General features: G+C 33.5%; 1 protein-coding gene across 2 annotated transcripts in view; it reads left to right on the forward strand.

Annotated features, from left to right (window-relative positions):
• The first annotated feature begins 401 nt into the window (after window positions 1–401).
• Window positions 402–24,960, forward strand: part of TACC2 (transforming acidic coiled-coil containing protein 2) — a 306,311-nt gene continuing 281,752 nt past the window's right edge. Inside the window, exon 1 of one of the 2 annotated variants that reach the window (XM_074295773.1) lies at window positions 402–736. The gene's annotated coding sequence lies outside the window, so the exon portion shown is untranslated. Of the gene's footprint in view, window positions 737–23,783; window positions 23,987–24,960 lie in introns of those variants that run through there. The other variant, XM_074295778.1, reaches the window with a different exon arrangement.

Consider the following 24,960-nt stretch of genomic DNA (forward strand, 5'->3'; position numbering starts at 1 on the left):
GTGTACAGGCAAACAACTATTAAGTATTAGAGGCAATATTCTACCTCCTAGGCTGGGGCCAAGAAATATAATAGAAGTTTAAAAAGCTTAAATATTTTTAATATGACAGATTGACTTTCAGAATTCAATAAAGAGGGATTTATTTAAGGGATTCCAGGAAAAAGACAACTGCTCTTTTATGAAACCTATAGAGACCTACAGGATCAATCTGACCGGCAACTGCATTTCAGGAGGATTATTAACTTTTCAGGTTGTCTGCTCTTAAACCTCACTGCCAATCTTAGTTTAAAGTACAATCTGGCCAACTCAAAGTGCAGGGTTGCTTCAGCTAAATGAATCTGACTGCAGAAGGTTGTCCAGGATGCCTTCATTTTTCAAATAGGCAGCACAATTTCCCTAAATATAGAGTGGGAGAAAAGGATTAGTAGTCCCCCCTCAGCTCTACCTGAGAGCTTGCTGACTCTCCTGTTATTCTCATCTTGCGACTGAAAATTCCTTTTGAGAACTGACGTGTCACAGCAGTAAAACTCCCAGGGTCAGATTCCTTACACTTCGCCGCCATCCAGCATAGTGTTCTCAACCTTAAGCCAACTCACATTTATAGAACACTTGCTTTCATGTGATCCTGGGGTGAAAAGAGGGGCTATGAGTCGTGAGAGAAGACAGTGGTGAAAAATTATAAAATCAGGAAGAGAGGGTCATTTCCTTATTCTTATTCATGCTAGAAGAACACTGGGTAAGTAAGCCACGGATCCTATTTTCTGTATTCCTTTAATGAATATGTACTTTGAACTAGTTTGGCAACTGAGATTAGAGAGATAAATGTTGAAAAATCTTTTTATTTATTTATTTTTTTTTACATAGAAAAATTTAAAGCATTTTTGTATTTCTTTTTTTTGGTTTGTTTTTAAAAATAAGATGGTTTTTATTTCTCTCTCTCCCGCCCCCCCCCCCCCAAATAGACAGTGGTTTTTAAAGCAAAATACTGACAACGGTTCCAGTTTCTCTAAGCCTCTATTTTTTCATTTGTTAAATGAAAGTATTGGATTAAATGAGAAAGGGTCACTCCCTTCTAGCCTTAAAATTCTACAATTTAATGATTCTGTCAACAAGAAATCTTAATATCACAAATTTGTAATTAAACAACAATGTAATTTAAGAAGTACTTGAATTTAAGACTTTATGGAAATAAGTTATTTATAAGCTCTTAATCATGTTAATTTATAATTACATTTGAACGTATTTTTTGGACTTTCACACAACAAAATAACTTTCCTGACAGATTTCTTCATCTATAAAATAAGAGATTTGGACAAGATGATCTCTAATAGCCATGTTCCTATGAAGCTATTTTAGAAGGGATTATCCTTTAAGCTACCGACGTTCATAGAAAATATGTGTTTGTTAGAATGATTCTCAGTGGTAGCTATTAGCAACACTGACAGGTCAAAAGTGACCCAAGTCTGAACCTAAAGCTTGGGACAATCTTCAGCAAAGCATTTGATTTTAAGGACTCCTTATAATCTTGTTACAATCTGGTGTTTGCATTTGGAACAATAGATAAGTTCTTGGGGCTTTCAATACCTTTATGTTTCTATGTTTGTAAATGAATAATTAGATATGTTCCCAATTTGGTAGTAGAAAAAAAATGCCATTATATAACTTTTGAAAGGGTTTTTTTAAAAAGTGCTTTATTTAATGTTAAACCAAACTCAAATAGGGCATTAAAATAGAAAGAGTCCTAAACTCAGAGTTGGAGGATCTTAAAGTTAATGCTGGCTTGCCACTTACTACTCCCTGGTGATTTGGGGCAAGTTACTTAGCCTTTCTGGGTTTCAGTGTTCTTCTCTGCAAAATGAGGAGATTGGGTAATATAAGTCATAAGGTGCTTTACAAATGTAAATCTTGCATTAGGATCTTCTGGATCTTCCAGTATCTTTAGAATATTACAGGATATCAATGAAAAGTTAAATTTGCTGTTTTTCTTTATGGGAAGGAAAGGAGTATCTTGCGAAGCTTTACATGTATACATCTCAAACTCATTTTGTTCAAAATGAAATTAATTTTATTTCCCCCTATTTTTCCCTTCTTCCCAGATTTCTTATTTCTTATTTATCCTTCCAGTCACCTAGGTTAGTCATTTTTTTGAGTCATCTTTCAACTGCTAAGTCTTCAACATCTCATGTACAATCCCCCCATCTCAGGGATGCAGCCATACCTCCAACTGAGTCTCTCATCACCACTTACCAGATCTCCCTGTGGTCGATCTCATCTCTTTCCAATCAACCTCCACAAGGCCGTCAAATTAATATTCCTAAAGCACAGGTCTGACCATGTCACCACTCTGGTTAAGAAACTCCAGAGTTCCTAACGCTTCTGAGATAATGTACCAATTCCTTTGTTTAGCTTTTAAAGTCCTTTGTAATCTGAATGCTTTCTAGAATGATTTCATCTTACTTCTCTCTTTTGGCCTCTAAAATCTAGCTCAAGTGGCCTAAGTTCTTCCTCCTTTCACATAGTGGTCCATCTGACAACTCAATGTCTTTGCACTGGATGCCCCTCTTGTATAGAATACTTTTTTTTTTTCAAATCTCAGCTCAGATTCCACCTCCTGCTCTACAAGAGTCTTTTCGTGATCCCCCAGGTCATTATGCTCTCTTCCCCAAATATTACTTTGTATTGATTTTGTCTATATTTTATACTAACTTATCTGGATGTATGTGGTATCCTCCCAGTAGATAAGTTTCTTAAGGTCAGGACTGTTTCTATTTGTCTTTGAATCCCAATACTTAGTCTGGTGCCTTGCACAGAATAGTTGCAGAATTGATTTGAATTACATATATTCTGAAGTTAAAGTTAACAAAAATTATGCAGTTATAGTCTTGGAAGAGAAGCCTTAATACCCACTTAGTCCAACTTATGAACTCCAGGTAGTGCCAATTCAAAAAATTCCCCAAAGATAACTTCCCTTTCTTTAATGGTCTATGAACAATAACCCATGATGCCCTCCCATTTCAAATCTTGTCTTATAAATATGTTCATCTATTTCCATAAATTTATCTTTCTCATCCTGCCTTCAGGGGAAATATTCCTATGATGATTTGTAGAAGGAGTAGAATGTAAGAATTCATCAAACTATCAAACTTTGTCATTTGATAGTGAATTTTTAAAAAATATAAGGCAAATAAAATAGAGGTAGAATGAAAATTTTTATTTCAAAGTAAAATTATAATTAAAATCTTGGTGTTAATCAATATATTTGGTTCTGCTAGTAGTAAATTTCCTCTCCATCTCCTTTTTTTCTGAGATAGAAAAACCAGTTTCCCTTAGCCCTAATATTATTCAAACACAAATTTATGGAGCATTTACTATGTGTAAATACTCACACTGTTTGCTGTGGAGGATTCAAAGAGCACTTTCATGCCTTTATCCAAAGAGTTTATAGTCTAGTTGGGGAGGAGATAAGCTCCAAGAGAAGATTGTTTAGGATACTAGATTGAAAATGAGGCACAAGAACAGGAGAGATATAAAGAAGAGATTATGACTAAAAGAAAGAAAAAGGAAAAAAAAAGGATTTTTGGGAAAGGTGTAAGTTGAGCTAGGACTTAAATGAAGATCCAGATTTTGATACTAGGAGAAAAGAAAAAGGTATAGAGGATTTGTATGAGGAAGCTCCTGAAAAGATGGGCATGGAGAGCGTTGACTCTTAACTAAAAGCATTTAAATTTTATCCTAGGCAGTGAAAAAGCAACAGGAAGAGTTTTGGGAAGGGAAATTACATGGGAAAATGATGTATAGGAAGATTGATCTGGCATTAGGTTGGAAAATGGATCAAAAGAAGGAAAAAAATGGTGACAGCAGAAACCAGGTGAGAGATAGTGAGGGACTAAAGTAGAGTGGTAGCAACAGGGCCAGAAAGGAAGGAATGAATTCAAGAGACATCTGAAAAATCAATAGAACCTGGTCAATGTCTCAGTCAGAAGGAAGATGGGAAGCCAAGATGATTTAATGCAAATAAATATAAATGCATTTTAAAAATTGTAGTTTGTAAAGAAAAATTTATGTTTATATTTCTGTCCCTTGTGAAATATTTTAGGTAGAGAAAAAATGAGAAGTATTTTTGCAAGATTACTGCCTGAGGCTTCTGAAATATTATTAATAATGGTGTTTCGTTTGTGATTAGTGCCTTTAGTACATGACCAAAAAAGGGGGAATTTTTTGTAACAGATTAAAGTCTATGAACAATGTGTACTGCCATCAGGATTGATTTTCATGAATTTAACTTCAGATTAACGCCGGCATCATACACCAGTGTTGTAAATCAAATAAGATAAATAGGATCAAGCAAAAGGGATAGTTTTCTAGCATCAAACAGCTAACATCTGTTTGTAATCAAGTGGTGATTACAATGCATTGTGTCTCACTATTCTGTGGCATTGGAGAAGTAGCTAGCATCCCCTATCCATGTACATAAAAAATCCTGAAGCACAAATAATATTTATGCATACATACATTTCTGGTAAGCTTCTTTATTCAAGCCAACAAAATTTAATCATCTCCTGTGTGTTGGATGAGCATTGTGGTAGGAGTTGAGGGAAATATTAAATTCCCTTCAGATAAGACTTGGAATAATCATTATACAAGCAGGGACTTTGAATTAATAATAATAAAAAAAAGGGTCATGGCTTACATTTACTTTAAAGTCTGCAAAGCACTGTATATACATAATTTCATTTCATCTTCATAACAATCCTATAATCATTTTTATACCTTACCATTATTTATAATTTTTCTAAAAATATTTAGAGATATAATTCCAAGTCCAACACTGAGTTTTATTTTATTTTATTGAATCTTATAATATTATGCTCGAATGGATACTACAAGCAAGATAATCATTTCACAGATGAGGAAATTGAGGTTCCAAGAAACTAAAGGAACTTGGCCATAGTTAAACACAAGTGTCAAAAGTGAGAAGTAAAGCCAGGTCTTTCTGATTCAAAATGTATCACTTTTTCAATATACTACGCAAAGTGTATGCAAAAACTTAAGGGAACTTTTCCAAGTCAGGTAGGTGTCAGAATTATTTCAGTTTAAAGAAGATATTAAAGAAATCATAAAACTAGCCCCATTGATCCTCAGTTTTATGAATTTAAAAGGAAACTCAATTTTATCAGTTTATCCAGGGGTACCAAACTCTGGAAAGCTAACTCACCCTATTCGACCTTACAATATTAGATGTTTAACTTAAAAACCAGAAGGCCAATTTGTTAATGTACAGTGACAAGAGAACTGGAGTTTGTCTTTTATATAGGGTATTCCTTCCAAGTGATCCAATCAGGGAAACCCTTTCAGATGAATCTACTCAGGAGGTCAATTGGCAAAGCCAGAAAGTTGTTTGTGAACATAGAATTGAAACCAAAGGAGTTGGATGTTGTTAACTATTTCCACCAATTTAGGATAATGTGACAAATGGTACTTCACTCTGCCTATATTTTTTTCCCAAAGAACCAATGGAGATCATCTTTAATTCAAGCATCTTTTCCCCCAGCAGTGATGAATAGCCAGGACAAATTCTTAATCTTTATTTTTCCTTTCTAGTTTTTAAATAGACCAATCTGTTATGCAAACATTATCTTTCCCATGACACAATAGAGTTCGGCACAGCTTCTTTTGCAATCACTCATATTTTAGTGGCTTTTTGGAGGAGATTCTGGTAGACCCCAAATTTAGTTTTGGTTACTGTTCTTTACTGAGGCGATCAGGATTTGTTAGTCACCCAAAAGCAACATTACCTCACATTACAGTACAGTGCTGGAAAGAAGGGTTTATTTACTTTAGCTGTACTTGAGATTTGTGTTTCCCTGAGGGGCTTTCAGAAGACTCTTTTCTCATCAACAATCTATTCACACGTCATCTTTTGGCCAACCTCCTTTTATTCTTTTTTTTTTACCTTTTCAAAGAGTGACTGACTTTATTTCCAAATTCTGCAGAGTGGCTTCCAGATCAAGGTTTATAATCTCCATATGTTTGGGTGGGCAGCTATTTAACTTTCATAGATCCATAGAATCAGTTAACTAAGTGGACAATGGCTAAATTTCATAAAGTGTGTAGCAATCTGCTCACTTTCAGGCACTCAGTAAACATTGTCTGTAAACACACTTTTGCTAAAATTGATAATAAAGCTCAAGTTAGAACCTGACAAAGTTATTTCACGTCTCAAATTTCATACCAACCAGATGAGGCAGCTAATGCTTGGACTGTAGGTCAGTCACAAGGTCTCCTACTCATATTTTCCAATTCTTTGAAGAGCATTTCGTGATATTAGTGTTTGCATTGCCAAATGAGAAGTACACTCTTTGGCAACTGTTTAATGCCCGCCCCCTCCTTGCCTTCAGGACTTCAATTTAGTTTTGAAGACATTTCATTCTCCTATTTCACAGATGAAAAACCTCAGGTTCCTTCTTATTCAGTACACTTTGTAACACACCTCTGCCAACCTTACACATTGTCTTATAGTTTAGTTATTTGCACACAGTTGGTAGTCTATCAACTTCCCCCCACTCCAAACATAAATCTTGGAGGCTATGAATATTATTTTAAAAAAGAAAATTGGATTTACAATTCCTAACGTATATAATAAATGTTCAATAAATGTTGAATAGAATCTTGGCTAAAAAGGAAATAAACCTTATATAGCACCTACTATGTGCCAGAAACTATGCTAAGCAATTTATAAATATTATGTAATGAGGCAAACAAATGTGAAATGATTTGCTCAGAATCATACAATTGAATAGCTGAGGCAGGACTTGACCCAAGTCTTTTTGATTTCAGAACTAGAACCCTATACCCTGTGTCACCTGGCTCCCTTGGGCTATAACTAGAAAATAATCAGTGGTCAGCAAGGAAATGAAGATTTATAATTCTGTAGCTTCTTATGGGCAATTAGATGGTACAGTAGACACAGTGCTGGGGATGGAATCAGGAAGACTCTTCATGAATTCAATTCTGACCTCACACACTTACTAGCTATATGAACCTGGACAAGTCATTTCACTCTGTTTGCCTCAGTTCTTCATCTGTAAAATGAGATGGAGGAGGAAATGGCAAAACAATTCCAGTACCTTTGCCAAGAAAACTCCAAAAGGGATCAAAAAGCATCAGACATAACTGAACAATAACAAAAAAAACCCAACAAAGTTTATCTATATATATATGGTATGAGACATTAGTCTAAATGTTAATTTATTAATATGGTTGATTAAATTTATAGTTTTCCCAATATTAAGTCAAGTCTATAATCCTGGTATAAACCCAACTTGGTAATAGTGTATAATCATTGTGATATTTTATTTTAGTCCTTCTGTTAATGTTTTATTTAAAATTGTCTTGGAGATATTAATTGATCTATAACTTTCTTTTTCTGTTTTGATTCTCCTTGAATTATACATCAAATCAAGATCATAAGAAAGAATTTGATAGCATCTTTTTTCTTGCTATTTTTGTAATTTATATAATATGGATTTTTTTGAATGATAGAATTCATTTATGAATCCATCATAATTTTAGATTGAAACATATATTACAAAAGTGAAGGACTTAGGGTATAGAATGACACTTTTTTTATATTTTTTTACAACTAAGGGAATTTATTTTGCTTGATTATGCATATTTATTAAGAGAATTTTTTCCAGTGTGTTATGGAGAGGGAGAAAAAGAAAATTGTTTTCTGATAATTTTTTTTTTTAAGAGAGAACTTGGAGGTATTTCAGAGGTAGAATGATAAGGTATTTCTGATGAAGTCACTGTATTTAGTTTTGCTGAAGTGCTTTATTTTGTCACATGAGAGCACTTAAAAAGTGGAATAATTTGTAAATGTTTGTAATGTATAACAAAGTATAGCAACAAAACTTATAAAAGGATTTAATGGTTTTGGAGGGGCAGAAATGAGGCTTTTAGGCTGCTCCTTAAGGAATATAGATATGTTCTGAGGACTTGCTTCAAGCATAGCTCCTGAAATCCTGCTAAAAAGATTAGTCTTGATTCAGGGCTGCCCTCAAGTAGGAGAGAACAGGCAATTTTCTATGCAACAAGGCTATTAGATTTCAGGGACATTGATAGGGCCTCTCTGCCTCCCATCAAAATAACTTCACCTAGGCCCAGAAATTCAACCATTTGAGATTCATAACTAAGGAGATTGAGAGCTTTTCTATCTTTGAAATCTTCTATTAAAATATAAAGTCTAGGAATGGAAGCCCATGAAGCCATTTTCTGAGTATACCTTAAGATTATAACACATTGCTGATCATTATCCATTCAGCCTATTAAACTTGACCATATTATACAAATTCAGCATTTAAGGTTCTCTTGGTGTGGGTTGAAGCAACTTGCTGTAATGGAATGGGAAAGAGGAGGTGAAACTCTTCAAGGAAAGAAAGAGGCAAAGTGAAAGGAAAATGGAAAAGTAACAAAGATATTTTATCTATTGTGAAGAAGGGACATCTCTGACTAGGTGACAGATGATTGTCAAACTCCAGAGATTATTAAAAAGTAAAGAGACCTCTAGTCTAATGGGAGAAAAAATCCCTGTAAATACCTTTGTTCAAAGGCAGAACATTGAAACTGAGTTCAAATTTGAGTTCTGACAGTCATCTGACAGTCATTATCTGTGCTACTACATACATGTCACTGTTTTCTGGGACTTAACTCAGTTTCCTTATCTTTATGTGATAGGGGACTGGCCAATAATAACTATAGTCTCATAAGTATGTATCTTGTTTTCTTCCTGAAAATCCTTTGGATTCCCTTGGACTTTGGAGAATTTGTAGACATTCTATAACTGTTTATCATCTGCTTATTGAGGGGTCAGAAGAAAGGTCTCTGTTGAACAGGATTAATTGAGTACCCAAAAGACTTCCATAGGGACAGTTTAAAGTCTTTTCAGAATGAGTGAGGCAAAAAGTGTTGATTCTCCTATGGGGGAAGGATCTCAGAGGCTCCTCACCTGGACTCCTACCCTGTAGCTCAGGTTTCTGTCTCCTTCAAACTCCCTTAGTTGTTATATAAAAAAATATGTGTCATTCTGTACCCTAAGTCCTTCACTTTTGTAATGTATGTTTCAATCTAAAATTATGATGGATTCACAAATGAATTCTATCATTCAAAGAATCCAACATTACATAAATTATCTGCAAAAATAGCAAGAGAAGAGATACTATCAAATTCTTTCTTATGATCTTGATTTGATTATTATCCAAGGAGAATCAACACAGAATAAGAAAGTTATAGATCAATCAATATCTCTAAGAAATATAGTTATGACAATTTAAAATAAAACATTAACAGAGGGACTAAAACAAAATATCATAATGATTATACACTATTACCTATTATTCTGTCTACATCTTCTTTTCTTTTGGTACAGGGCCTTGTGAAATCTCAAAAGGCCCAGGGATTGGAGTCTGTGCTAGGGATGACCAGCAGCCAACCTTATGTGGCACCAATGACTTGCTTGACCCAGTATTGGAGTGGATTTTCAGATTCTGAACCCTGAAATAAAGAAGTGATTGACTTGGCAATAATTCAGGAGTTAGTTTGGTAGGGCCAATGCTTTGCAGCAATAACTTTTGAGCCCACTCTCTAGGAGCCATAGTAGAGAATATGAGCTCATGTATTAAGAGAGAGGGATGTTTTATCACCTGTGTTCTTATTATGTTGTTTTTGCAAATGACACTTTTATGGAAGCAAATTGCTATAACTGATTAAATGATACTAATGTGCCAATAAATGAAATAACGCTAAGATATCTACAAATGGTGACTGATATTGGGAAAAATACACCAGAATGGGGACTCAAGCTGATAACATTAGAAATGGATCTCTGATCCTACTAGAAACTAGTAGAATTAGTTTCAGAACTACTAGAAAAGAAGGAACCTGACATATAAGGGTGAATGTGACTTGGGATAAACTCTGTCTAGTTAAGATACACAAATAAACTGTAGAAATTAGACTTGATAAACCTTAAGGGATCTCTTAGCTTAAATTCTTTTTCTCTTAATAGTATATTTTATATGTTAAAGATAATTTTTAATATTCATTTTTGTAAGATCTTGAATTCTAAATTTTCTCCCTCCCTCCCTTATCAGTCCCCTCCCTAAGGCTGAAATCAATCTTATGTAGGTTATACATGTACAATCATGTTAAAAAATATTTCCATAAAGTGGATATCTTTGACAAAGAGAAGATCTAATTCAGTTCCAATTGATCAATGATGGACAGAAACAGCTACACCCAGAGAAGGAACACTGGGAAATGAGTGTAAACTGTTTGCATTTTTGTTTTTCTTCCCAGGTTATTTTTACCTTCTGAATCCAATTCTTCCTGTGCAACAAGAAATTTGTTTCTGCACACATATATTGTATCTAGGTTATACTATAACATATTCAACATGTATAAGAATACCTGCCATCTAGGGGAAGGGGTGGGGGAGAAGGAAGGGAAAAATTAGAACAGAAGTGAGTGCAAGGTCTAATGTAAAAAATTACCCATGCATATGTCCTGTCAATAAAAAGTTATAATAATAAAATTAAAAAAAATTTCCATAATAGTCAGGTTGTAAAAGAAGAATCAGGACAAACGGGAGAACCATGAAAAAAATCAACCAAAAAATGTAGATAATATGCTTCAAACTGCATTTAGAGTCCATAGTTCTTTCTCTGGATGTGGATAACATTTTTCATTGCTAGTCTTTTGGAACTCTCTTGAATCACTGCATTGCTGAGAAGAGCCAAGTTTAACATAGTTGATCAAGACACAATCTTGTTACTCTGTTAACGTTCTCCTGGTTCTGCTCACTTTACTCAGCATCAGTTCATGTAAATCTTTCCAGGTTTTTCTGAAATCCTCTTGCTCATTATTTCTCATAGAATAATCATATTCCATTGCATTCATATACCACAACTTGTTTAGTCATTCCCTGATCGATGGGCATTCTCTAAATTTCCAATTATTTGCCACCACAAAAAGAAATACTTTAGATATTTTTATACATGTGGGTCTTTCCCCCTTTTTTTATGATCCCTTGGGGATATAGTATATATAAACCTAGTATAGCTGGATCAGAGGCTATGCATAGTTTTATAGCCCTTTGGTTATAGTTACAAACTGCTCTCCAGAATGGTTAGATCAATTTACAACTCCATCAATAATACATTAATGTTTCAATTTCATACATCTTCTGCAACATTTATAATTTTCCTTTTCTCTCATATTAACCATTTTGATAGGTATCAGGTGGTATCTCAGAGTTGTTTTAACTTGCACTTCTCTATTCAATAGTGATTTAGAGCATTTTTTCGAAGGACTAGAAACAGTTTTAATTTCTTCACCTGAAAACTGTCTGTTCATATCCTTTGACCATTTATCAATTGGGGAATGACTTGTATTCTTACAAATTTGACTCAATTCTCTCTACATTTGAGAAAGTAGGCCTTTATCAGAAACACTGGTTATAAAAATTATTTCCTAATTTTCTGCTTTCCTTTTCATTTTGGTTGCATTGGTTGTATTGTGCAAAATCTTTTAAATTTAATATAATCAAAATCATCCATTTTACATTTCATCATGTTCTTTATCTCTTGTTTGGTCAAAAATTCTCGTCTTCTTCATAACTCTAATACGTAAACTATTCCTTGCTCTCCCAATTTGCTTATGGTATCTTCCTTTATGTCTAAATCATGTACCAATTTTGACCTTATTTTTATATAAGTTGTATCTATGTCTAATTTCTGCTATACTATTTTCCAATTTTCCCAGAACTTTTTGTCTTATACCAAAAGCTGGAATTTTTTGGTTTATCAAAAAGTAGATTACTATAGTCATTGACTATTATGTCTTGTGTACCTAACACTGAGCCAAGACTCTCTTAGACACTACCAAATAGTTGTGATGATTGCCACTTTATAATATACTTTCAGATATAGTATGGTTTAGGCCACTTTCCTTTGCATTTAATTTTCATTAATTCTCTTGATATTCTTGGTCTTTTGTTCTTCCAAATGAATTTGGTTATTATTTGTTTTAGCTCTATAAATTTATTTATTGGTATTTTGGTTGATATGGCACTGAATAAATAAATTAATTTAGGCAAAATTGTCATTTTTGTTATATTAGCCAGGCCTACCCATGAACAATTAATATTTTCTAATTGTTTAGACCTGACTTTATTTGTATGAAAAGTGTCATGTAATTATACTCATATTTCCTGAACTTATCTTGGCAGATAGACTTCCAAATATTTTATATTGTCTATAGATATTTTAAATGGAATTTCATTGTCTTATCTTTTGCTGCTAGACTATGTTGGTAATATGAAGAAATGCTGATGATTTGTGTGAGCCAATTTTATATCCTGCCACTTTGCTAAGGTTTTTAATTGTATTAAAAAAATTTTTTTAGTTCTTACTGTGGCATTCTCTAAATATATCATCATATCAACTACAAAGAGTGATAGTTTTGTTTCTTCATTGCCTGTTCTAATTCCTTCAGTTTCTTCTTTTCTTATTGCTAATGCTAACATTTCTAGTACAATATTAAATAATGGTGGTGATAATGGACATCATTGTTTCACCTTAGATCTTATGGGAAATTCTTCTAGCTTATTTTCCATTACATATAATGCTTGCTGATAGTTTTAAATAGATACTGCTGATCATTTTAAGGAAAACTCCATTTATTCCTATGCTATCTAGTGTTTTTTTTCCCAAATAGGAGTAAGTGTTGTATTTAGTCAAAAGCTTTTTCTGCATCTATTGAGATAGTAATATGATTTCTGTTAGTTGTATTATTGATATGATCAATTATGCTGATAGTTTTCCAAACAATGAACAATCCTGCATTACTGGTATAATAATCCCAACTGATCATAGTATATTATCCTTATGATAAATTGCTATAATCTCTTTGCTAATATTTTATTTTAAAGTTTTGCATCAATATTCATTAAGAAAATTGGGATTTAATTTTCTTTATCTGTTTTGGCTCTTCCTCGTTTAGGTATCAGCATCATATCTGTGTCATAAAAGGAATTTGGTAGGAGTCCTTCTTCACTGATTTTCCCAAATAGTTTTTATAGTATTGGAATTAATTTTTCTTTTTTTTTAAATAAAGCTTTTTTATTTTCAAAACATATGCATGGATAATTTGACAACATTGACCCTTGCATAGCCTTGTGTTTCAGATTTTCTCCTCCTTCCCTCCCCCTCCCCTATATGGCAAGCAATTTAATATATGTTAAATATGTTAAAATATATGTTAAATCCAATATGTATAAATATATTTATTCAGGAATTGTTATTTAAAAGTTTGGTAGGATTCACTTGAAAATCCATCTGATCCTGGAGATTTTTTTGGGTGGGGAGGTGTTCATTATTGGCTTGTTCAATTTCTTTTTCTAAATGGGGTTATTGAAATATGCTATTTCTTCTTTTAATCTGGGCAGTTTATATTTTTGTAAATATTCATTTATTTCATGGAGATTGTCACATTTATTGGCATATAGTTGGGCAAAATAACTCCTAATTATTTCTTTAATTTTCTCTTCATTGGTGGTGAATTTACCTATTTCTTTTTTTTTTTTTTTTTTTTTTTTTTGGAGGCTGGGGTTAAGTGACTTGCCCAGGGTCACATAGCTAGGAAGTGTTAAGTATCTGAGATCACATTTGAACTCGGGGTCCTCTTGAATTCAGGGCTGGTGCTCTTTACACTGCGCCACCTAGCTGCCCCCCACCCATTTCATTTTTAATATGGGTAATTTGCTTTTGTTCATTCTTTTTATTAATCAAATTAACAAAAGGTTTATCTTTTTTTTTTTAGAATAAGATCTTAGTTTTTATTAAAATGTTCAGTTTATTTAAAGTTTAGTTCTGGTTAATGATAAAGAGTTTCTGGCTCCATTTTATTACTGCTATTATTTTAGCTGAGAAATCTCCCTTTGGATCTGGTGATCTGGTTAGTTCCTGCTCTGTCAAGGAATTTCAATTAAAATCCCCTAATATTTACTGATCTGATCATTACTTTACTTGACATAGATATTCCTCTTCTGCTCTCATTTCTTTGATGTGTAAATATTAATATTGCCCTTTGCCCTCTGAAAAATTCCATCTGTATCTGTCCTGTCTTATCCTACATAATACTTAGAAATGCTACTCATGGCCCTATGCTGGGCATAAAAGAAAACAGTTATTAAAATATATTTGTGTCTTGATAAGTATGATTGGTAGCAGTACCTAGCAATGAATTCCTGAATATTTTAAAATTATGCTAGGGCAGGATTAGAACTCATCTGTCTGACTTTAGGGCTGGTTCCTGATTGGGGTATAATTTTGAAATGCCATTTTTCTCTTGATAGTAACCTGTTTTATATGTTTTTTGGTTTTGGAATATTTTATATGTACTATTGAATATGGAGTCCCATATCAAGCCAGGAAAGAACATTCTACCAAAAGTCTCAGAGCCAGAATCAGGAAGAACCAGTTAGGTTAGAGTGTAAGTCAAAATTTAAATTATGAAGTTTCATAGTCAGTTATTAGGGGTAGAGCTAACAAGATGGGGATCAGAATTGTTTCCAAAAATGGTGGATCAGAATCTACTTATAGCAGATGGCTATTGCCAGTCAGGACTTAAAGAGCTTGTTTGGACAACTATATGTGAAAACATGAAGACAATTGAATTTAAGTATTCAGCAATACAATTAGTATTTCACCAAGAATGAAATAAATGAAGCCAAAGCAACAAGAAAATGTGTACTTAGCAATAAAACTATGTTCAGATTTGTTGACATGGGTGAGCAATGCATCATCCTTTAAGTCAATGTGGTACTTCAGATTGTCGTGTACAAGACCAGGATTAAAATCCTACCTATAATTCTCATTACTGCCCTTGTGTAACTTCAGGAAAATCACTTTACTTTCTAGGCCTCTGTTTCCTCATCTTTAAAAGAAGCTTGGACTAACTGACCTCTAGAACTTCCCTGCTTCCTCTTGAAATAGCAGCCTATGAATCAATGCTATGATTAAAAGTAATATTATAGTTTTTGAATGATCAATTGTTATTAAAACATGCAGCCTCAGGAGGGCACTCTAACTAGACAATCATTCTACACCTATTGTGCATGATCCATGTATTCTCATCTAGGGGCTATCTTTTGTCTTAATTCTTACTTAACCCTTAGTCATTGAATGGGTATGGCCTCAGACAAACAGATCTAGAAAAGACCTTGATTTAGAAAGGACAATGTCACCCAATGGATCCTCAGCCATAGCCAATGATCTTAACTATTATCTTGTCACTGGACCCCAATGATCTTGGAGGAGAGAGCAAGGCTCATGACTTTAGCAGCTCTGCCTCATTCAAATCCCATTCACATGTAAATCCAGACATTACACTCATGATGTCATTGGTCCTCTTTGAGAATTAAGGATAAACAACAACAACAACAACTTTGGGCATGATATATAATTTAGGTAATGCAATAATATCAACAAAGCATGCTATCATTCATTACTGCCAGTGAATTATGGGAGCCATACATGATCAGATTGATCACTTTTGCTCTTTATAATAACTTAAAACAGCTAAAAATCCTTAAGAGAAGAAACAGTGTAGAATAGTGAAAAGAAAACTATGCTAGGAATCAGAAAATATGAGTTTAAGTACCAGTTCTTTCATCTCCTAGATTTGTAGACTTAATCAAATCACTTAATAAGCTAAGTTTCCTCATTTGTATTTTGAGTATAGTAATATTGTGTTATCTACTAATGTAGTGGTATCAACCTCCCAGAGTTTTGGGGAGGCTCCAATGAGATCATATGTGTAGAATATTTTGCAAACCCTAATGCATTATATTTTGTGCATAATTATATATTATGTAATAAAAATTAATTGTGGTTATAGATGTCAACTTTGTCAACTGGAAATCACTATATTAATGCAAGGTGTTATTGAGCAAATGAGGAAAAAGCATTCATGTCCTTAATGTGCCTCAGATACATTGGAAAACCAGCATCTTCTGAAGAGCTCATTTAAGAAAGATAATCTTAAAAACCTAAAAAAATATGATTAAAATGTGATTCTTTTTATCCAATAAGTACATGATGAAGAAAGGCATAAATTGACTCAAATGTTTTGGAGAAATCTGAGGCAATTTTTTTTTAAAAAAGATATTTTACAAAGTCTAAAGAAATGGCTTCCTAGATCATTCACAATTTTCCTTCTTAATACTATTGGTCTTAGTTCTTTCAAAAAGCAAGCTCTCCCACTTGCCCTTTATGAAGTACAAGGGTAAGTTCACATGTACTATGTGTAAGTAGCTATGACTCTCTTTGTCCCAGAGATCTTCCCTCTTATACCTAAACATTCTGGTCAGACAGGATAAAGTGACAAAATCCCCTTCCCCTTCCCCAAAATCTCCCCATCCTCCTACATTTTCTCTTCCTTTTTCATTCCCCCAAATCCCCTTTTTATCCCCATCCCATTATATTTCTCTTGTCCTTGACTTTTCAAAATGACAGCATGGCTCAACTTTTGGGTTGAACATCAATGTCTGGATTTTTGTGGGTTACAACAGCTTGTTTTCATAAAGCATTTGGTTCTTTCTAATTTCTAGCCTGCGTGGAAACTCTGAGTAATATAAAGCTAAAGTTTGAAAATTTCATCAAGGATTTGCAATTAAAAAAAAAAAAAAAGACCTTTTAGTACAAATCAATATGTGGGTTTGGATAGAAGTGAGAAGAATTGAGAACTTCTGATCTGCAGATTTCATATGTATGTTTGTGTATGTGTATATATGTGTGTGTATATGTTCATACATATACATACATATCTATATGCATGTATGTATATACACATATATAGTTATAATATTCAATATATAACATGTATCATATAGCTTCACTTTGACTTTTAAAAAATTACATTTAAGAATCTACTATGTACAAAATACAGTACTAGGTGTATGAGATGGAAAACTTTGAATTCAATAGCCTTTATTCTGAAGGAATTTAAATCCTATTGGGGGACAATATCCAGATTTTGATAACAAATACAGAAATATGTAAGTACTTAGGGAAGTAGCCACCAGTAAACGCTAGTGTGGCTTCATTAAGAATGGTTTATTCCAGACTAACCTCATTTCCTCTTTTTTAACAGTGTAACCAGATTGGTAGACCAAAGGAATGCTGTAGACACAGTATACTTTGATTTCAGTATAACATTTCACAAAGTGTCTCTTGCTGTTTTTGGATAAGGAGAAATGTGGGCTAGATAAGTGATCAAAACAAATACATTTCTATGGAAAGTCTCCTTTCTCTTCTCAACAGTCTCTCCACCCTACATTCTCTACGTTCCTGCCTCTTTCATTCTTCAAAATCTCTCCATTTCCAAGCCATTATACATAGTTAGTTGGATTTGCAATTGATTAAATTCCTGGACTTAAAGAGCAGGTGTTTAATGGGGCTGTATCAGTTTGGAAGGTGGTCTCTTATAAAGTATCATAAAGATTTGTCTGTCCTTGCTGTTTCAACATTTTAATAAGTCACATTAATTAAGCCAATAAGGTTGAAGTTGGCATTCGTGTCATGTAAAGCAAAAAAAATGAAATATTTCCCACTTTTCTGGAGCTTACATGAAAGAGACAGAGACAGAGACAGAAACAGACAGATGGACAGAGACAAAAAGAGGCAAAGAAAAAGAGAGGGAGACACTGAGAGAGAGAGAGAGAGAGAGAGACAGAGACAGAGATGGAGATGGAGAGGCAAAGGAGGGGGGATGAGGAGAGGGAAAAGGAGAGAAGGAAAGCGAGAGGAGAAGGAGAAATACAAAATACTTGTCAAGCAAATACAAAGTAATTTGAGTAGAGGGGAGTAACAACTAAGTAACTTGTAGTTGATAGCACTTGAACTATGTTCTGAAAGGAACTATCTCTTGAAAGGAGGTATGGATGTAGAGGGTAAATATTTTAGCTAGTTTAGCTATGGGGAAATGACTTGTGAAAAAGTCATTGAATCATTTCAGTCACATCTGGCCCCATTTGTGGTTTTCTTGGCAAAGATACTACAGTGGTTCACTATTTTTCCTTTTCCAGCTCATTTTACAGATGAAAAAACTGAGGCAAACAGGGTTAAGTGACATGCCTAAGGTCACATAACTAGTAAACATCAGAGGTCACATTTGAACTCAGGAAGATAAGCCTTCCTGATTCTAGACCCAGGGCTCTAACCATAGTGCCATCTGGCTGCCCCCAAAAGTGAAGATTAGTACCCCAATCAGTATAATTCTGGATCTCTGACTATCCCCTCAACTGAACTCATCTTCTTTCTCTAACATTGTTAAATGTTAACAAAGTCCAGAGAGGAACACTTTATACATTTTATAGCAAACTTTCTATGCAAAGTCATAGGCTCAAAGCTCATAGGATCATAGATCTAGAACTGGAAGGACTTTTCCATGCCCTCCTCCTTCTTACAGAAACAGAAACTGAGACCTAGAGAAAATAATGTCTTGTTCAAGGTCACACAGGCAGTAGAAATAGCATTTGAACTCAAGTGGTTTAGGTTCATCAGGCTTTCCACTATACCATACTAGTTTAAAGATGGGTTATGTGGAAGGTTATGTGAAGGAAACTCCTTCAAACAAATCTAGAAAATTTGCCAGATTAAATGCTAATGGGGAAATCCCTCCCAAAAGTAAGCACAGGGTAACAAAGAGTTGAGCAATATTTAATAAACTAAGGATCTCAACTATCCAGTAAAGGCTTGACAAAGACTATTGGGAAATTTTGAAAGTAGTCTAGTTGAAATTAGATTCACACAAAAATATAACAGATGGATATAGGACTTAGATATAAATGATTTTATAATAAGCAAATTCCAGAAAAATAAAAGGAAATATCTTTTACAATTTTAGGTAAAATAAAAATTCTTGTCCAACCAGCAAATAGAGGAGATCGCAGGAGAAAAAATGGAAAATTTGGATTATATAATATTGAAAAGCTTCTGCATAAACATTGTCATTGCAGGAAAAACTTTCTCTCATAAAATTTTCCCATCCAAGATAGACAGAAAATGGATTTAAGTATATAAGAATAAGAGTCATTCCCTAATAAATAAATGGGTCAAAGATATGAAGAGGCAAACTTAAAAGAAGAAAGCTATCAACAGCCATGGAAAATCCATAACAGTAGGAAAAATGCACATTAAAACAATTCAGAGGTACCATATCAAGCTCCCCCCAAAAAAGAAAATAAGTAAAATGACAGGTGTTGAAGGGCTTCAAGGAAACATGCTCATTAATGAACTGTGAATTGATCCAATCATCTGGAAAACAACTGGGAACTATATCCAGAAAATCACTAAACTTTGAGTTTAGTAATATTTCTTGACCAAGTGACACCATTATTTGGTTTAATCATCAAATAAAGAAGAAAGGAATTATATGTCTTTGTTGCATCAATTTATTGCAGACAAAGAGAGTACCTGTCAATTGAGTTCAACAAATTGTAATATATTAATGTGATGCATATTATTGCATCATAAGAAACAATGAAAGGGATGAATTCAAAGACACCTGGAAAAATTGCATGGGCTAATTCAGAATGAAGTAAATAGAAATAGAATACAATTTACATAATGACTACAACATTGTGGATGCTTATGACTCCAAACATCTGTATTCCTGACAAAGAAGTAATGGACTAAAAATGCAGATTTATTTTAAATTGTGGAAGTCTTTTGAGAAAGAAAAGAATGGTATAGTAATATAAAAAAAGAGACTCAATGAGGTATTTTTATAATGCACAAAAGAAAGCTCAAAAAGAAAAAAAAATAAGACAGCTCTGATATGTTGAATTTATTATAATCTATAAAAGAGTAAATAGTACATAGTAGAGACTCATAATATTATATGCAATCTTTTTGCATGTATAAATGCTGGTTTTTTGATGTTTGTCAAGTTGAGAAAAGCAAAAATTAAAAAAATTATTTAAAATATATTGTTGTCACATATTATTATTATTAATAGCTAGCATGTATATAATACCTTAAAGTTTGCCAACAGCTTTACAAAAATTTCATTTGAAACTATTGCTATCAAAACTATATCAAATTTATTGCTTCTTCAAGAAATTAGTACATCATTGCCTATGGTTTCCTCCCTCTAACCTCTCCTCTCACCAATTCATTTGGCATTCAACTGCCAAGGCAATTTTTCCTATGTATTGTACTGATCAGATCATTCATCTACTCAATAAACTAGAAATAGCTTCCCAATCATTTCCAGGATCAAATAGAAAAATTCATTTTTTGGCACTTAAAGCTCTTCAGAATCTATTCTCTTCCTAAACTTCATGTTTTCTTTAGTATCACTTTTCTTCATGTACTGCATGGTCTGCCATATTGTTGGCCAACTTGCTATTACACACATACATACTTATAAGATACTTCATATCCCATCTCTACTCCTTTGCCCATCTCATACCTGGAAGGTTCTCTTCCCTAACCTTTGCCACTTGTGATTTCTATTTACTTTAGATTTTAGTTCAAGTATTACTTTCTACATGAAACCTTTCCTGATCTGATGTTAGTGCCTTTCTTTATCAAACAACTTTATATACATATATATGTATATCTTATATAATGCAATTTTATTGGTTATTGATTCCATTAATTTTTTAGTTGAATCTCTAGGACTAAGAAATCACCATGTCATTTGGAAAAAAAGAGATAATTTTGCTTATTTGTATGTGCTTATTCTCTCAATTTCTTTTTTTCTTGCCAATGCTATAGCTAATATTTCTAGAATTGTATCAAATAATAGTGATGACAATAAATAGACTTTATTGTTGATCTAATTATTAAGTCCTTTAGTATTTTTCTATTACAAATAATCTACTCTTGCATTTAGATGAATCCTATTTATCTTATTAAGGAAAGGACTATATATTTATGTTTCTCATTACTTATGCGTTCTAGTATTTTTTTTAAACTGGATATTGTATTTTTTTGAAAGCCTTTTCAAAATTCTTCATGTCTTGTTCTTATAACTTTACATATATATGTGGGGGGGGGTCAAATATATATTTTCCCTAATATTGCAGTTTTTCTGAATTTTTATGACATTAAATGCCTTGCTATAGACAATTTTTACAAAAAATGACATATTCATCTAAAATATATGAAGATTACCTTCAATTCTCATTCAGTAACTGCTAGAGAATCAGCACATATAGCTATTCTAAAACACAGCTCAGGTTTTTAATGCCTTTCTTGTTAGATCTTGTTTGTCTTTTTGTTAAGTTTGTCTAAGTCTGAAAGCGTTTGTTGAGGTCCCCAACTATAATATCTTACCATCCATTTTTCCTAGTAATTTTATTAGCTTTTAATTTAAATATGTTCTATTTTATTCATTGGATTTATGTGCATTTCAGTAAGTGTTGTATGATATGTGAGGGCAAGAAGCCCAGAATATTAGAGAGAAATCTCCTCCTCTGTTCCTCATTTCTTCCGATTAAACTCCCCTCTCTTCTATTTCCTGTTTTCCTATTTTCTCTACACATATAAGTGTGGGTACCTATACAAATAGATCTGTTACATGTTCAACCTTCCTTTGGTTCAGATAAGACTCAGAATCATGAGATGTCCACTCCAGCACATCCTTCATGTTTATAACATGTTTATGTTTTTGTTTTGAGCACCTCAATTGTAAGGAATAATAAATTCCATCTCTTTCTTCTTAGTAACTTCCCTGGAGTTTTACATTTTCCTTCCCTTTTTTCTTTCTCTAAAAATCATCAAAACAAAACAATCTTTAGTTTCTGCATTTATTTAAAGAACTCTCTTAACTTCCTCTGTGACCCTTCTAATCAATAGGATTCTGAAGATATACTTGTCTCTTCTTCCAGCCCCCCCATTAGAATGTAAGTGGTTCATCAATATTTCTTACTTTCCAGTTGCTAAATGTATTTACCACTCTACATTTATTTTGACACCCCTATGTTCTCATTTCAGAATTTCTGCTTAGCTCTAGTCTTTTGATCAGGAAAAAAATTGAAAGTCTTCTGTTAGAGATCCACTTTTCCCCTTGTAACTTTAAGCTTAATATTATAGGGTTGTAAACTTTTTGTTTGACTTTTGGAATAGGGTATTCTAAGATTTGACTTGATTACTCTTTATCCCAGTAGAAAAGTCAACAAACATTTATTAAGCACTTAATGTGTTCCTGGTTTGGGGCTAAACGTTAGGTATACAGAAAGACGTTTCTTGCTCTCAAGGAACTTAGATTTTACTGGAAGAAGGCAGCAAATAAAAGGAAGCTAAAAAGGGCAGGAGGGAGGGAGGGAGAAGGGAAGGAAGAGGAAGAGGAGGAAGAAAAGGAGGAAGAGGTGGAGGAGGAGGAGGAAGAGAAAGAGGGGGAAGAGGAGGAGGGGAGGAGGAAGAGAAGGAGAAGGAGGAGGAGAAATAAGGGAGGAGAAAAGAGAATGGGAATGGGAAGGGGAAAGAGAAGGTATCCTTAAAAGGACATGATAGAAAAAAGTCTGGATTTTCAGGAGCAGAGCCCAGAGAGGAATGAAGACATTGTAGACTTGGACATTTTTTTTTTTAAATGGAGGTTGTGGAAGGAAATGACCAACTAGAAGAAAGGGCCACAAGGACAGAATGAACATCCAGGATAAGAAAGCTACTATAACAAGGTGAAGAAAGTATAGAAAATCAGTAGGGGAGGGATATAGGTGAATAGTTGCACTTCTCACTATAATTCCTTTTATTTTTAGTTACTTAATAGGATTTTTTCCCCCCTTTGACTTGGAAACTTTGGATTTTGTTTATTATATTAATAAATTCTTGTTGAATGATTGGAAGGAATCTCTGAGATCATTTTATTGAATTCCTTCACATAACACAAAGCAACTTAGGCCCAAAGCCAGTGAATGGTTTGCCCAATTTCATAAAAGCTTTTAGAGGATTGTAACCCAAGAACTGTCACCCAGGTTTCCTTACTATTGGTCTAGGGTTCTTTTCACTATATCACACTCTTACTTCAACTCAAAAATACAACCCAAAATTGTGTTTCAAGAGGGACCTTCTGGAGAAACAAACTTCCTTAATGACACAGTAGTGATTATTTCAGGTACCATGCCAGGGCTTGAGGAGGAAAGAATGGTCACTCCTTTAGCAACTCTCCAAATTTACCTCATAACCAGCAATCTTTTTTCACATATCGGTTGGTCCCAACTATTAAGGTTCTCTGAAAACACAACTCTTTTGTGCATATACGTGTCAAAACCAGTCATATATTAATTACAAACAAGTAACAGATTTTTCATTACCATCTTTTAAAAAAGTGTTTATTGCTTTTTAGCATTATTTACTGCAAAATAGTTCCCATGTATAAATAGTACATTTTATTCCTTTCCCCAGACAGGAAAACTCCAGTTTCCTGCTTTAATGTGCTAAGGGCCAGTAAGCATATAGTATTCCAGAGTGTTTTCATGCTCTCACATTCAACAGCACTGTTGTAAATCACTGACATAGTTTTAATTTGGATAAGCCCTTTCTAAAAAGAATTCTGCTGATGAAATATTTGGGAAAGGCCTTAGTGGTGAAGGCAATGAACTAGTTATGAGAGCTAATGTGTTCAGCAATTAGTTTTCTAAAATGTCAGCTCTATATTAGACAAACTCTCAGGAAACCTCATTTAAAGCATGCCTTGTCTAAGGAGGTATGAAGTAGAGCTGGTTTCCGTCATCCAGGGCTGGCTGAGGGTGGAGACAGAACTGTTTGTTAAACTGGTTAAGGTGGCTCAATTGAAATCTCATTCGATTCTGAATGGAGGAGTAGAAAGTACTATGTGAAATCACAACCAGCTGAAAGTAAAATATCCGGGTTTGGTGGAGCTAGAGGCTGCTGAGCCCCCAGCTCTTCTCTTTAATGTAAGTACCAAACAAAGTTATGTTCTTTGATAAAAATTGTTGTTGGAAAATAAGGGGGAAGCTATAATTTCACAATTTATTAGGAAAATACCTCAAGTTAGGCTTTCCATATAGTTGGTTTTTTCTTTTTCTTTTCTTTCTTTCTTTTTTTTTTTTTTTTGAAATACATATCCCTTCAGAAGTAGTTTCTCCACTATTTGTCTATTTGATTGCTTTGAAGTATTTTAGATGAACCCAAATGCTTAGTTTTATTTACTTTAATATGCACTTAATGTCTGGGACTGCTTAATTTTATCTTTGTATCTTTGTGTTTAGCACTTAATAAATGCTTATTAAATTAAACTTAAAGTGTATAAGAAAAGGATTCATTTAGAGAGGTATGACATTTGGTACACTGTGTTTTTTGCAACTAAGAAATACTTTCCAAATAAATATTTTATCCATTTTGTTTGGCTATATCCAAATTATTTATTTGGATTTACCTAAATGTAGCACTTTAAGATTTGTCACACATTTCTCCCAATTCCTGAGGTAGTTAGTTATTATCTTTCTCTTAAAGGTAAAAACACTGGGTATCTGAGAGATAAGGGACTTTCTTGTGATTACAGAGCTAAGCAAATGTCTAAAGGAGGATTTAATCTAGGGTTTCCTGATACCAGGTGCCTATCACATGCTACCAGATTTTTGATGAAATTATATTTACAGTAAATTCAAGTAATTAATTTCTTCTTTTTCCTCATAAGTGATATATTTCAAGGGAAGGAGGAAAAGGAAACAGATCATTTTGTGTTTAGAAAATTATTTTTAAAAATACCATAAGAACTAGTTTTTCAAAATGGATCTTGAAGTCATCTTATTTGAACTCCTCATTTTATAGATAAGGATACTGAGATCCACAGAGGTGAAGAGAAATGCCCAGTTAGTTTCAGAACTAAGATTGAAATCCATGTCTCCTGAGTTCAAATTCAAGGCTT

This window comes from Sminthopsis crassicaudata, chromosome 2 (genome assembly GCF_048593235.1).
Source record: "Sminthopsis crassicaudata isolate SCR6 chromosome 2, ASM4859323v1, whole genome shotgun sequence".
Taxonomy (NCBI): Eukaryota; Metazoa; Chordata; class Mammalia; order Dasyuromorphia; family Dasyuridae; genus Sminthopsis; species Sminthopsis crassicaudata.